The sequence below is a fragment of the Carcharodon carcharias genome, chromosome 2 (assembly GCF_017639515.1).
Source record: "Carcharodon carcharias isolate sCarCar2 chromosome 2, sCarCar2.pri, whole genome shotgun sequence".
Taxonomy (NCBI): Eukaryota; Metazoa; Chordata; class Chondrichthyes; order Lamniformes; family Lamnidae; genus Carcharodon; species Carcharodon carcharias.
This window is the reverse complement of record NC_054468.1, coordinates 20,248,760-20,264,048: the sequence shown is the minus strand read 5'-3', so window position 1 is coordinate 20,264,048 and position 15,289 is coordinate 20,248,760.

The following is a 15,289-nucleotide window of genomic DNA, read 5'->3' as shown; positions in this document are numbered from 1 at the left end:
GTAATTTACAAATCAGAATGGATGTGAAATTCTTAGCTCACCAGGTAATGAGCATGCCCACGATGGGCCGAATGGCCTCCCTCTGTCCAGTACGATTCCATGATTCTAAAATGGGATTACAGTGGGACATGGTGTCGAGGCCATCTGTACAATTCCAGAAGTAATAATGGGAAGTCTCTTTAACTGAGCTTGGATTAATGTGCAATTAGCTGCTTAGTTTATGCCCTTCTGTTTAAGAGGAAGGATAGATTGTTAGAGGCTGTGTGGTAGTTACTACATTCGGAGGTGAACTTCTGGACGCGAAAGCTCTATGAAGACCAAAACCAGAGAATACCGAAAACACTCAGCACATTAGGCAGCTTTGGTAGAGACAACAGATGAAGTGACATCTTAGGCATAGGACTCTTCACCAGGACCAATGCATTGTGACACAAAAACATAAGAAATAGGAGCAGGAATAGACCACACAGACCTTCAAGCCTGCTCCGCCATTCAATATGATCATGGCTGATCTTGGGCTTCAACTCCATTTTCTCGCTTGCTCCCCATTACTCTTAATTCCCCGAGAGACTGAAAATCTGTCTATCTCAGCCTTAAATATATTCAACGATAGGGCATCCACAAACCCTTTGGGGTAGAGAATTCCAAAGATTCACAATTCTTTGAGTGAATTAATTTCTCCTCATCTCAGCCCTTATCCTGAGACCGTGCCCCCGTGTTTTAGATTCCCTGACCAGCGTAAACAATCTCTCAGCGTCCACCCTGTCAAGCTCCTTCAGAATTTTGTATGTTTCAATGAGGCCGCCTTTCATTCTTCTGAACTCCAGAGAATATAAGCCCAATTTACTCTGTCTGTCATCATAGGACAACTCCTTCGTCCCCGGGGTCAATGCGCTGTACTTTCTCCAGTGCAAGTATATGCTTCCTTAAGTGTGGAGACCAAAACTGCACACAGTATTCCAGATGTGGTCTCACTTAACCCTGTACAACTGAAGCAAGACTTCTTTCTTGTACTGCAACCCAATGCAATAAAGGTCAACATGCCTATGGACAAGAAAACGCACCAGTCTTGGCTATATTCCCTGGCAAGGGATAGAAATTTTCTGAAACGAAGAGACGGGGGCTCCTTTCTCGCACCATTCCAGTAGAGCTCTAAATGTGCTGGTAAAGGAACTGGGGAAACCTGCAGAAATAATCTAATGCCAAGCCCATGGACCTCTTGGCATCTGAGGCTGAGTGGGTAATTGTGGAGTTGGTGCCTTCTGTGTAACACCTTCATAGACACGTTTCCTTTGTTTGCTACATTTCATAATTTCATTGGTAGTAGCGACCAGAGAAAACCTACACACATCTGTAGTACAACTAAATCTAGTGACCAGAGGAGCTAAATCTAGTGACCAGAGGAACTCTTCCCTGCAGTTGAGTGGAAAAAAAAGGAAAGCATTCTTGAAACATTTTATTCCTCCTCCCCCACCCTCTTCCCCCCACTCTGAATAAAGAAGAAAAAAAAATTACATTGAATTTGACAGCACAGAGACAGGCCATTCAGCCCAACTGGTCTGTGCTGCACCATATGAGCCATGTTCAGAAAAGCAGGAAGAAGTCTCCACTTTTCAGCCAGAAACATAGACAGATAAATGTTCCATCCCAGGTAAACCATTCAGCTATGTTTCAGCCAACTTTAGGTGAACAATGACCACAAGTTCATTCTATAACCTCTTGTTTTGAGGATCCGTGTCTTATGAAAAATGAGAGTTTGCTGTAATGGTGCACAAATCATGGTTTGTAACATATTTATGGTGACTTATTAAACACTCACTGGAGTCTCTGCTTCACTCTGTTAAATGGTTCAATATATTTGAGAAAACATTGACCAAAGCTCCCACATTATCCCTTTCAGTAAACATGGCCAGAATTGTGTGTTCCGAGGCCGGGCGTGCGCCCCACCTGAGTGCGTGTAAAGTTGCGCAAAAAGGCGTCGGCTCGAGTCCCGATCCTTCGCGCAATATTGAGGTCAGCACGCAAGTCCGGGAGTTGGAGCTGCGCCCGCCGACAATTAAAGGGCCAATCAAGGCCATTAAAACGCCAATTATCCGCGATTTTACGTTGCTCATGCTATTTTCAGCTCGTCGCACGGGTGGGCGGAATTCACGCTTTCATCTTTTCCTCATCTACGGGCCGGATAAAAGGCCCCTGGAGCAGCAGCACTTTCTCTCTCATTGCCAGTCCTTTGGCTGTGTGAGCACAGAGCTGTCCCAGAGTTTCTTGGCATCTCGTTTGACCGTCAAGCCTGCCTTTCAGCATCTTGGGTTCTCATCTTTCCTGGAAGGTTCCCCTGAGTATTGCAGCACAATGACCCTTCATTTTTGACGCACTACTCCTGTGCATCCCATCTAATGGAGACAGTGTATTCCGCCAGTGGAACCTCCTCTGAAGAGGAAGGGAGGAGCAGGAGGGAGAGGGGCCAGGTGGGTGTGGTCAGCGTCCCAGGGACAGACCTTAGAGAGGCAGGGACTCAGTTGGTGCAGGGCCAGCAGGGAGGCCAAGGCGGGAGGGCACGTCGAAGATGCCACTACCCAGCGTCTAGAGTGTTCAGGCAGCGCTCCAACTACCTCCGGATGTCTGAGGTCCAGTGCCGCAGGAGGCTCTGCCTCTCCAGGGGCACGGTGACAGCAACATGTCACATGAAAGGTCTGGCAATCGCCTCCAATTGTGTGCCCAGACATCCCATTGAAGGTCACAGGGGCCCTCAATTTCTCTGCCTCTGGATCTTTTCAGGGCTCAGTGGGGGATCTGTGCAGCATTTCTCAATCAGCTGCACACAGTTTGTCAAGCTCGTGACTGATGCTCTCCTTAGGCACATTCGCATGTTCATCCACTTCCAGACAGACAAGATGAGCCAGGTGGAGAGAGCATGAGGCTTCACTGCGATGGCTGGGATCCCCCATCTCCAGGGTGTAATAGATTGCACTCACATGGCCATCAAGGTGCCAGCAGTTGAGCCTGGAGCTTTCGTAAACAGCAAGTGGTTCCACTCAGTGAATTATCACATTTGTCTGTGACCACAGGACGCAGATTCTCCAAGTTTGTGCCCATTACCCTGGGAGGTCACACGATGCTTACATCTACCGGCACTGACAGGTACCAAGGCTGTTCCTGCATGAGTGGATGGGTGGCTCCTGGGTAACAAGAGCTATCCTTTGAAAAGGTGGTTGATGACCCAACTCTGTCACCTAAGAACTGAGGTCGAGGAGAGATACAACAGGAGTTATGCCTCCACAAGGGCGGTTGTGGATAGGACCATCAGGCTGCTGAGGTTGTACTTCAGATGCCTGGACTGGTCACAGGGAGCATTGCAGTATCCTCCAGAGCGTGACTCCCTCATAGTCGTCACATGCTGCGTCCTGCACAACCTGGCTCTGACAAGGGGGGACCCATTGGAGGCTGAGGAAAGGGAGGCAGCTCCACAGGCCAGGGAGGATGACTCAAGTGATGGCTCTGAGGAAGAGCCTGGGGAGGTGCAAGGTGAGGACCTTGAGGCAGAGGGCAGGAACCCTCATGGAGGCAGGGACGCCAGGGATGCTTTGATGCAGCGAATCTTCTGCTCGGCATCCAAGGCTTCATCAAGCCCAATGGCACTGCCTCCTTTGCTAACAATCAATAAATGAGAACCCAACCCAGTACACCAACACCACACAATGCCAGACTTTTACTAGTCTGTGCTACATTGGCACCTATACAAACCATTCAGCCAACTCAGCCCATTTAAGTCAAATAAATGTTTATGGCACTTAACATGAACAAACACAGTATCCAAACTTAACTTGAGTCAAAAAAATTAATGCAAATAATATCACCTGCAACAAACCCCTGTTGTTCTCAAGGTGCCTTCAACATACGTCAGTGGGTGCTGTGACTTGATGCCCCCCCTCGCTGACAGTGGTGTTGGGGGCAGCTGCTGACTCTGCTGCCCTTGTGGCCCTGGTGACCTTGGTAGTCGTCCTCTGGCCACCAAACCCTGAACAGGCTCCGCCTGCGTCCAGCCCTATTGGCACTCCTTAGTCATCATGGCATCATCAGATACAGCAGCCATTGGCAGAGGGGCAGAGGAGCTGCTGCCCTCACCCAGAGTGCCCTGAGAGAAGCCCATAGAGATGACAGGTGCCTCATCTTCCAGCGTGAGGTGCATTTGCACCTCCCTGCTCACCATTGATGGACGGGGACCTAGCAGGGAGACTAGGTGCCTTATCCATTTCCCACACTGCAAGTGACCTCCTGAGGTCACTGCCTGTGTGAGGCCTTACAGGTCTGAGTGTAGCCCCAGGAACCCCTGATTCTGCTCCTGAATCTGCATCTCCATGAGAGCTGCCGCTTTCTCAATGGAGGAGACTGTGCTCTCGGTGTTAAGGGTCAACACAGAACTCATGGTCCACATGGACTGCTCCATAACGGAGACCATGGCACGCAGACCCTCATGGATCTCCGCCAGTTCTCCCTGCACATCCCGCTGGACATCCAGCATCTGCTGCCTGATGGACGACTCCAGAGGCTTGTTATCTGCCTCAGACTCAGCATGGTCCCAGTCTCCAGCTGTGCTCCCACTGTGAGCTCCCTGGGACCTCTCTGCCTCTGCCAGCTCCTCATGCGAGTGAGATGTGCCCTCACTGCTGTGCATTACCCACGGAGCCGAATACCTGGTGCCCATCGATGTGTGAGTATCTGTGCTGGTGCCTGGTTCAGAGAGACGGTGTGACGCTGGTGCAAGTATGATGTCTTCCTCTGAGCTCAGTTGGGGGTCCTCAGGGTCGCCGGTGGTTCCTGTGGATGGAGCATCTGTGGGAGGAAGGCAAAAGCATTCAATCTTCAAAGTCATTATGCATGCTGGGCGGGGCGAGGGGACAGTGGACACCTGCTGCCTGGTACCATCTGTACTGGAGCTTCAATAGGCTCCCTGGCTACGACAGTTCAGTTTCTGATGAGATGAGCCCATCATGTTTCCAGTACCCACCGTACGCGCATCTGTCACCTGCACTCATATACTCATATGCGAGACCCCCACCTCATCGCGATCGGAGGAGGGAGCTGGCCGGTGGCATTCAGCTCCAGTGCATCGCTTTTGTGCTTTGTGAGGATGCACAGAGTTGGCACTCTTCCATCTGTTCTACAGCACTCCGCAGCATTATAACTCCTCTTCTCCTGGTCTCATTATTGCTCCATCTCACTGAAGGTCCTTTCCTGGTTCCCATCCGCCCTCCCATCTGGGCATTAGGTGGGCAGTGTCACTGTGGCACATCTCATCCTGCAATGCACTGAGGCCAGTCATGCTGGCATCCCAGCTTTGGCAGTGGCTTCAGTGCCAGTTGTTATATACATTCTTAGACCCCTGAACAACGGACCACCAGACTAAAGTTCTCCACTCGGGTCCAAGCCATTTCTGCACTTACCTGACTGCAGAAGAGCATTGAACCTTTTCTGGCAATGAATCCACATGTGGTGCACCACATCATGGCCCAATGACCTGGGCAGTGACCTCTGTCCAGGCCTTATTGGTCAGGTGGAGTGGCCTTCTCTTGTTGTCCCTTGGTATCAAGATGTGCCGCCTGGCTCTGACCTCCTCCACCAGCACTCCCAGGCACCCATCTGAGAAAGGGTGGGGGAGTTGCAGAGTGCCCACCCAACTTGCCCTCCTGCCTTCTGTGACCACCAGGGTGCTGAGGCCATGCCTGTACATCAGGACACTTCCAGAGCAGCTTCCAGACAGCTCCCACAACTCCCGGCAGCCTTCCGGGAGCTGCCTCTTCCGTTTGTGGACATCCCGCCGAGACCCCCCATTCGACCCGGCGCCCAACATGTTCCTGCACCCTCCCCCCCCCCCCACTCCCCAACGGAACACACACCCGGCGGTCATGTTTCACCCTGGGTGGGCCTTAATTGGCATTCACAGCGCAATCCTGGCCAGGAGCAGGTTTGACGTCAGCTTCTGGCTGAGCTGACTTCAGGCGGGGACCACCACCCCCCCCCACAACCACCCCTCTCCCCCCACCACCACCACCCCCACACCCCCCGCCTGGCCCATGACTGTTTGTACATCACGGATCGAGAAATGAGTAAAAGGTCTCGTGATTGTCCTTGAGATCTGATCCAAGACCGACAACAACAGATTGCATTTATAAAGCGCCTTCAATGCAATAAGACGGTGCTGAGGTGCCCCACAGAAGCATCATCAGACAGAGCGTGACACAGTGGCACTTTAGGACAATGCCAACAAAAGCTTTGGCCGAGAGGCAGGTTTGTAAGGAGGAGGGAGGGGGAGAGTTGACGAGCCAATTCCAGAACTTAGGGCTCAGGTGGCTGCCAATAAGGGAAAAAAGGGCTGCGTACGAGATTGGAACTGCAGGAGCGCAGGGAAGTGGCAGAGTTGTAGGGCTGGATTGGTGGGGGGCGGAGGGGGGGGTTTACAGAGATAGGAAGGGGGCAAGGCCATGAAGGGAATTTAACAGTAGGATGGGAATGATAAATTTGAGACTTGGCTAGACCAGGAGCTGAGAGGTAACGGGTGAGTGGGGTTTGCTGCGAGTTAGTGTGCAGGCAGCAGAATTTTGGATGAGCTCAATCCTGCGGCGCGTGAGCTGTGCCACCACATTGCCAATGGTATCGCAATGATTAAAAATGGAATGACAGCTGCAGTGAGGGATTATAGCCCAATTAATCTAACGGTGTCAGTGAGGAAAAATATTCAGCAGCTCCTCAACTGGATGTCGTAAATTTTCATTGAAAAGTCAAAAGGAAATGCCTACATAGTTTTAGAAAGAAGTAACTCACATTTATACAGCACCTTTTATGGCCTGAGGATAATGGCTGCCAAAGTGGGGTATGTGTACCCCTGGGGTACAGCAGATGTCTCTCGGGCATAATTTTCTCTCAATTGTGTAATGGCAGATTTTCAGGAATGAGAATTTTTTTTTTTTCCAACCTCTGCCTCCATCTCTCCATAGGTCAGGAGATCCCAAACACAAGTGTCTCTGGCACTCAGACTTGTGCCTGCCCCTCATCTTCCTGCTGCTGGCACCAGTGAGGTGCAGATGTGCCTATTTGCAGGAAGCACAACAGAGAAACAACCATGATTGGAGATGGTGAGCAGTAGCACATCGGCCTGAGGACTGGTACAGCAATGGTGCAAGGGCAGCAGCTGTTAGCCTAAGGACACTGTCTGAGCAGGAGAAGCAGCAGCTTGGGCCGACACATCCTGCCTGGCCAAGGCCCTCACCCTGGTGGGGCTGTCTCACATAGGTACAAAGGGGTGAATGGGGGATAGGGCAGAGGGGCTCCTTTTTTTTGGTTCATGAGATGGCAGGTGTCACTGGCTAGGCCAGCATTTATTGCCCATCAGAGGGCAGTTAAGAGTCAACCACATTGCTGTGGGTCTGGAGTTCCATGTAGGCCAGACCAGGTAAAGGCAAAAGATTGCCTTCCTTAGAGGGCTTTAGTGAACCAGATAGGTTTTCATGACAATGGCTTTGCAGACATCACCAGACTTTTAATGAATTCAAATTCCACCATCTGCCATTGTGGAGGTTTGAACCCAGGTCCCCAGAGCATTGACCTGGGTCATTGGAATACTAGGCCAGTGACAATACCACTATGCCACCACCTCCCCAGCCAGAGTGAGTGAGTTGCGGAGGAAGGTTGGGGTGAGGGGCTGCTGTGTGAGTGAGTGGGAGAGAGTCGGGGTGAGGGGCTGCTGTGTGAGTGAGTGGGAGAAAGTCGGGGTGAGGGGCTGCTGCGTGAGTGAGTGGGAGAAAGTCGGGGTGAGGGGCTGCTGCGTGAGTGAGTGGGAGAGAGTCGGGGTGAGGGGCTGCTGCTTGAGTGAGTGGGAGAGAGTCAGGGTGAGGGGCTGCTGCGTGAGTGAGTGGGAGAAAGTCGGAGTGAGGGGCTGCTGCGTGAGTGAGTGGGAGAGAGTTGGGGTGAGGGGCTGCTGCGTGAGTGAGTGGGAGAGAGTCGGGGTGAGGGGCTGCTGCGTGAGTGAGTGTGAGAGAGTCGGGGTGAGGGGCTGCTGCGTGAGTAATTCTGTGAGGGGGTTGTGAAGATGGGCTGCTAAGTGAGTGGGTGGAGGGGTTTGGGAAGAGGGGCCACTGAGAGTGATTCTGGTGGGGGTTGGGGGGGAAGTGTTCATTGATATAGCTATTAGCTAGCAAATATGTTTCACAACATGCTGATCAAAATGTTGTCATTAAGTTCTTCTGAAGTATTGTCACTGTAGAAATACGCTGTGCTTAAAAGTCTTTGGATTTGCTAAATAATTAGCTGGCAGAGACTATCAATTGGATAGAGTTAATTAGGTGTACTGCCCAGAGAGTGGTGTAAGAGAACATATGACCTGCACCTGGGGGTCAGCCTAGTGTTGGACATTTGAACATGCAAGCACAGAGACAGCTCCTAACTTGAACTTTTTACTGTACATATTTACATAGCTCTTATAGTTAATAAATACCTACTGCTAACCTACTTAAGACTACGAAGGCTTCATTAAGACCTACCGAAAGGTATCCAACATCCTACAACAATTATCACCCAGGAATTGATGGCGAATATGAACCCCCAGGGGTTTCTGCTGGGTGAGGAATCATTCCAGTCTAATATTTCGTGTGCCCAAGCTGTGGTGACAATGCAGCCCTCATGGAAATCGATAGGTTCCTCACCATTGACCTTGGATGCCCAGAAAGTGCAGAGCACTGAACTTTCATCCAGAGTGCTCCACGGGCGTTATACCGGATTACCCTGGAATTCCGGCAGGGCACTGGCAAAAGAACAACTGAGGCCCCAGGAAAACAACAGGGACCAAACCGCACAGGCTTCCTGCTTCTCATAGGACTTTAAGGCTTGCTTTACAAAGGACAGAAACCCCACCCTCCCTCTCTCCACTCCTGGGCGATCACAAGCTCAGCTTCCCAATTGTCTCCCGGCAGCTCCTGTCCTTTGAGCAAGAGGGTTCCAGATCTCCACTAGCCTTTGTGTGGAAAATGCTCCCTCAATTCATTCCTGAACAGACTCGTTCTAATTTTAAGATTAGGGTGGTACCCTCCATTCTTGATTTCATCCACCAGAGGAAAGCATTTGTCTGTATCAACCCTATTAAATCCTTTGAACATCTAAAACCACCCCCTCACCACCCCCCCAATACTCAAACAAATCCAATCATGTTTGTGCAACCTGTCCTCATAGTTTAACTGGCTAAGCCCCAGTTATAAGTTACTTTGAAGTGGGATGATTATTAACACTCTGGACGCAGCCACCAATCTGTAAGACCCCAAAAGCCAGGTGAAAGAACAAAGGAGGTTGAACCCTTTTCAGATCTTCCATCGGAATCACAGAAGCATTGGCAAGACACTAAATTGTTTGTGACTGAGTATTAAAACGGGGACCCGATAATGAAGCTTTCTGCTTTGCACCTCTGTTGGTATCACAAACCTTCTCACTACCCTGTGACTGACTGCAAACTGTGTCCATTGGAGATACCTGTCTGAGTGGAAAATGCTGCCATCTGGTGGATCCAAGCAGCCTTGCTCTATCTTTTTTTAACCCTCATTCGTTGTCCTCCTTCCATTTCCCCTTATATCCAATAATAGCACTGCAGGTGTACTGCGTGTTACATTGATGTGACTCCCTTGGAGCATTCACTTCCTTACTGCGGGCTGACAAGCTGCCTGCTGCAAACCTCCCCCAGTATTACTCTGAAAACCCACCTAAGACCAGGCGTGCCAGAAATAAGTTATGTCTGCTTTGTAAACCCTCTCAATGTTTTGTGCATTAAAGGTGCCAAATAAACACAGGTTGTTGTTCTAGATGCAGGACTGGTTGTAAGGCATAGTGCTCCCCCTATGGGTGAATAGCCTGAGAACAGTCATTGTCTAAACTTTAGATGAAAAATGGTACTCAGCTTGAGGCAAGGGGCCCCAGGAATTGTGCCCCAACATGAGTCAGCATCCTCTGGACAGGATCGGAGGGGAGGGTAAAATTGGGAGATGGGGACTGATTAAAAGAATAGAAAAATGGTATCTTGGAATTACTATAGAGCATTGTGCAAAGTCCTGGTCTCCATATTGCAAAAAGGATAGTGAGGCACTGGAAAAGGTGAGTGAAATATTTCAGAAGTATACCAGAGTGATGCCAGAACTGCAAATTTATGACTATTAGGGAATATTGAACAGACTCATGCTCTTCACTCTAGAAAAGAGAAGACTTGGGGGTGACCAGTTAGAGGTCTTTAACATTATGAAAGGGTTTGATTGGGTCAGCGTGCTGAAGATGTTTCCACTTGTTGAATTAGGGGCCATGATAAATACTAGCTGGTCACTAATAAATCCAATAGGGAATTCAGAGGTACTCCTTTGCCTGGAAGAGTGGTGAGAATGTGGAACTCGCTACCACGGGGAGTAATTGAGTTGAATATAATAGGTTTGTTTAAGAGGAAGCTAGACATACACCTGACAGAGAAAGGATTAGAAAGATATGCTGAGATGAAGCAGACTCTCTTTCTTTATTCATCCCCATGGGATGTGGGTGTCACTGGCTAGGCCAGCATTTATAGCCCACCCCTAATTGCCCTCATTCAGAGGGCATTTTTAAGAGTCAATCACATTGCTGTGGGTCTGGAGTCACATGCAGGCCAGGTACAGGCAGCCGATTTCCTTCCCTAAAGGGAACCAGATGGGTTTTTACAACAATCGGCAGATTTTTAAGTCCAGATTTTTATCGGATTCAAATTTCACCGTCTGCCCTGGTGGGATTTGAACCCAAGCATTACCCTGGATCTCTGGAATACTAGCCCAGTGACAATACCACCATTCCAATGCCTCCCTTGTGGAGCATGAACACTGGCATTGGAACTGTTGGGCTGAACAGCCTGTTTCTGTGCTGTAAATGCTACGTTTCAAAAATCAAACCCAAGCAATCACTGTCAAACCCTCAGATATTTTGGGCTGAGTTTTCCCAACATGGAATATTTTCGGCCATTGGCACCAGCAGCTCCATAGTCCGAGTCCTGAAAGGTACGGTGGGTGAGCTGAGTAAGTGGGAGCGCAAAGTTGGCCCTAACTGTTTATGCAGTGAGAGTCTAGCTGAGAGGAATGGCTGGGCAGAATGGAGGCCTGACAAGGATGATGGGAGCTGTCATGTTCAATTGTTCTGTGTTTGATTATGTGATGCTCACTGTGCTTGATTAGTTGAGTCTGGGTGTGGACTCAGGGAAAAGTAAACAAAATGGAGAAAGAGCTGAAAGCCAGAGCTGTAGCATGGAGCAGACATTTTAAAGCACTGTGAATAAAACCTGTTACACATACGGAAACTAGTGTCACCTCTGCATAAATCTGTGATATATAAAATATACATCATGTGCGGCAGCCACTGTATCACCCCCACTACCATCTGTGACATCAGTCTCCAGGGGCTAATCGTACAATGCGAAGCCTCTGCCTGTAGGCCTCAAGCCTACCGTTTTGTGCCATTAATGATCAGAATGCATTGAACTTTTGTGCTCTCTGACCTTCTGCCCAGTGCACTCAACTCCCCTGACTCGGCTCGCAGCAACCGCACCCCTCCCCCCACCATCCAGCACCTCCACTGACACCGCAACTCCCCACCACCAAGCCCACCACCAAGCCCACCACCTCCAAACTGCCTCCAAGGACCTGGTAAAATTTACCCCTTTGTCTAGCTTCTTTCGAACAACAGCGGAATGGTTGCTGGAGCGACGAGTGAGTGGGAGGAAGCTTCATATGGACGGGTGAGAGTCTAGAGCGAACAGCTGGTTTTCATTTGACAAGCAGCAGTTAGTTAAAAATAGCAATACGCACATTCCCACACTACAACACTTGCCATCTCACAGAAAACACATGTGGTAGCTGTTAAAAGCTTTTTTTTTTAACTTATTACATTGGTACGAAAAGCTTTAAACAACACTTATGACCCCTAGGTGCTGGCGATTGTTAAAAGGGATTCAACTTCAGCTGGTCACAACTCAAATTATTATTTTAAACAGAATGACTGCCGCAATTCTTCACAGATGATGTTAATGTTTAGGGAGAATTAAATCATTATTTTCATTTTAGCAGATCAACAACAAGAAATTGCAACTTTGATGTAGTAAAAATCTACTGAGGAGCTTAGGTACAATCAGGAAAAGTTTGACACTGAGATATAAAGGCTGGTGACCAAAAGCTTAGTCCAAAGAGTAAGGTTTTTTAAGTGTCCAAGCCAGTTGATGAAGCTGAAATCAAGACGCAGAGCTTTTCTTTATTGAGAGCTTCTTGACTTGTTCAGCCTCACATGCTTTCCTCCCACTCAACCCAGTGTCCCAGCTATCCCCTTTTTATATGTGCTCAAAGACAATTAATACCCATTACCTGTTTCTCTTAACTTTAACAATGCAATTGACGTGACAATAACAAACCTTAACGATGTAATTGACAAGACCTTAACATTGAGAAAAGTATGTTAATATCTGCAGGGGTTTACCTGGGAGGGTGTTCATATTTGCCAGGGGAGCCTCATATTAGCAGAAGATTCATACTCAAAGAAGTTTGAAAGTGACTGTACTATAATATCACTTTGAGACCATCATTTGCTCAGTTGGTAGCATGCTTGCCTCTGATTCCAAGCTCAAGTCCCCTCCAGGGATTAAGCACAAAGATCTATGTCAGTATATCAGTGCAGTACTGAGGGAGTTCTGCACTGCTGAAGATGGTGGTGTTAAACTAAGGTTCCTTCTGCCTGCACAGGTGGATGTAAACAATCACGTAGTAATATTTCAAAGAAGAGCAGGGGCGTTGTGGTGCTTTGGCCAATATTTATTCCTCAATCAACATCGCAAAAACAGATTACCTGGTCTTTATCCCATTTGCTGTTTCTGGGAACTTGCTGTGCGCAAATTGGTTGCTGCAATTCCTAAGTTACAACATTGATTACTTCATTGGCTGTAGCAATTCTAGTAGCTGTGAAAAGTATTACATTAATATAAGTCTTTCTTTCTTTTAGAAACCTGCACAGCTGACAGACATAAGTTATATCTCCAGTTCCACATCACTCTCTCATCATGGAAAGCAACAACAGCCAAGTCTCTGCTGACATTAAATGGCAACAAAGGAGGTTTAAGCAATTCCAAGTTACAGTGTGGAATGGGTGCAAAGAGGCGGAGAGGCTGAATAATAGTGTCAGGGTGCAGTCACACATTGCTTACTGAAGTGTGAAATGTTGTCACTTCACTCCTGCAGCATGTTGTAATCCTGCATCAATGCAAATGTGCAGTACAAACAGCCATTTAGGATAATCATCTTGTTCTACTCCCAAGAACACACTGTAAAAGTAGCTGCTTTCAGGAATAGATAAATTAGAGTGGGTGCTGCTCCCATCAGCATGCCTCTAGTGCTCAGCTACATAATACGCAAGTCTAACACCTGCCGCCTACCATGCAGGGGCCCAGAAGGGAAAAAAAATGAAGACTTGCATTGATACAGCACCTTTCAATGCCTCAGGACTTGCTAAAGTGCTTTATTGCTAATGAAGCGCTTGTTTGAAAGTACAGTCACTGCTGTAACACAGGAAACATGGCAGCCAATTTGCACACAGCAAGCTCACACAAATAGCCACATCATAATGACCTGTTTTAAGGTGCTGGTTGAGGGGTAGATATCCCACCAAGCCAAACAGGAGGGTGGGGGCACAGCCATTCCATTCACAGAATCACAGAATTGTTATGGTGCAGGAGGAGGCCATTCGGCCTATTATGTCCGCACTGGCTCTCTGAATGAGCATCATGACCTAGTGCCATTCTCCTGCCTTTTCCCCGTACCATTGCACATTGTTTCTATTCAAATAATCATCCAATGCCCTCTTGAATGCCTCGATTGAACCTGCACCCACCACACTTCCAGTCAGTGCATTCCAGACCCGAACCACTCGCTGTGTGAAACAGTTTTTCTCACATCACATTTGCTTCTTTTGCAAATCACCTCAAACCTGTGCTCTCTTGTTTTCCATCCCTTTATGAGCGGGAAAGGTTGCTCCCTATCTACCCTATCCAGCCTCCTCATCATTTTGAACACCTCTATCGAAACTCCTCTCAGCCTTCTCCTCTCCAAGGAGAACAGTCACAACCTCTCCAATTTCTCATCATATTTCTCACCCCTGGAACCATTTGTTCTGCGCTCACATCTTTCCTAAATTGCGGTGCCCAGGACTGTACCCAATACCCCAGATGAGGTCTTATTTAAGCTCAGCATCGCCTCCCTGCTCTTGTAATCTATGCCCCTATTAAAGAACATTTTCTGCCCTCTCAGTGGCAGTGCCCACTTTTGTCCCTCCCTCTGCCTCCAATCTTGCCAAAGCCATGCCCTCATCTCCCTGTCCTGAGGATTGACATGTCGAATGTTATCCCAGCCCACCTGCCCACATCCTTACGTGAAAGTTTGGTGCAGCCCTTCACCCCCATGAGGTTCCAAGCTCCTTTACGTCTGACAAGTTCAGGCCAAGACTTTCATTCTTGATTTGAGTCACTTTGCCCTGCTGCTATTCTTCTCCAGCCACACCTGCCTTGCCCGCTCTACTACCTTAATGAAGTTGCCCCTTCTTCCCACTTCCTGCAGTCCTACATTCATGGGCTTGTCTTCAGCTACAATCTTCCAACCCCCTGGAACACCATTTTCCCAGTTTGCTCCTTGACTTCAAATACTCTTCCGAATTCTTCTCCTTGACTAAGATTTCAATGCACCCACCCACCTCCTCACCCAATCCCACCTCTCTCCGATCATATTCAGGGAGAAATGCTAGTCTTTGGACCCCCAACTCTATCCTATTCTGGAATCAACTGGACAGTTTAAGGTATACTTGTTTGTGGCCTGACATTCTCAACACCTCCATCGGGCTTTGGAGACTGCCAGCCTAATCATTGTAAGCAAAGATGCTGCTGCCACTGCTTCCAAATGTGGACACTTTGCACATTTTTTTCCCAGCAAAACAACCCTGGGTCTCCCTTTAATCTTTAGCAGCCAAGTCTGTTACAAACTTAGTGGAGACCAGTAACGTTGAAAATGAAATTTGAACTCCCAGTTATTAGCTGAAAGAATTACACCACAAGATTTCATGTTTCAAACAAAAACTTTTACTGTACAAGAGTTAAACAAGGCAAGAACTACTAACCTAACACTAGTTCGTAAGCACTTATACTTCAAATCCGAAAACCTCAAGAGGACCCTCCTGTTCCACTTTTATTTCCACCTAAGAGTTCCCCTGCACT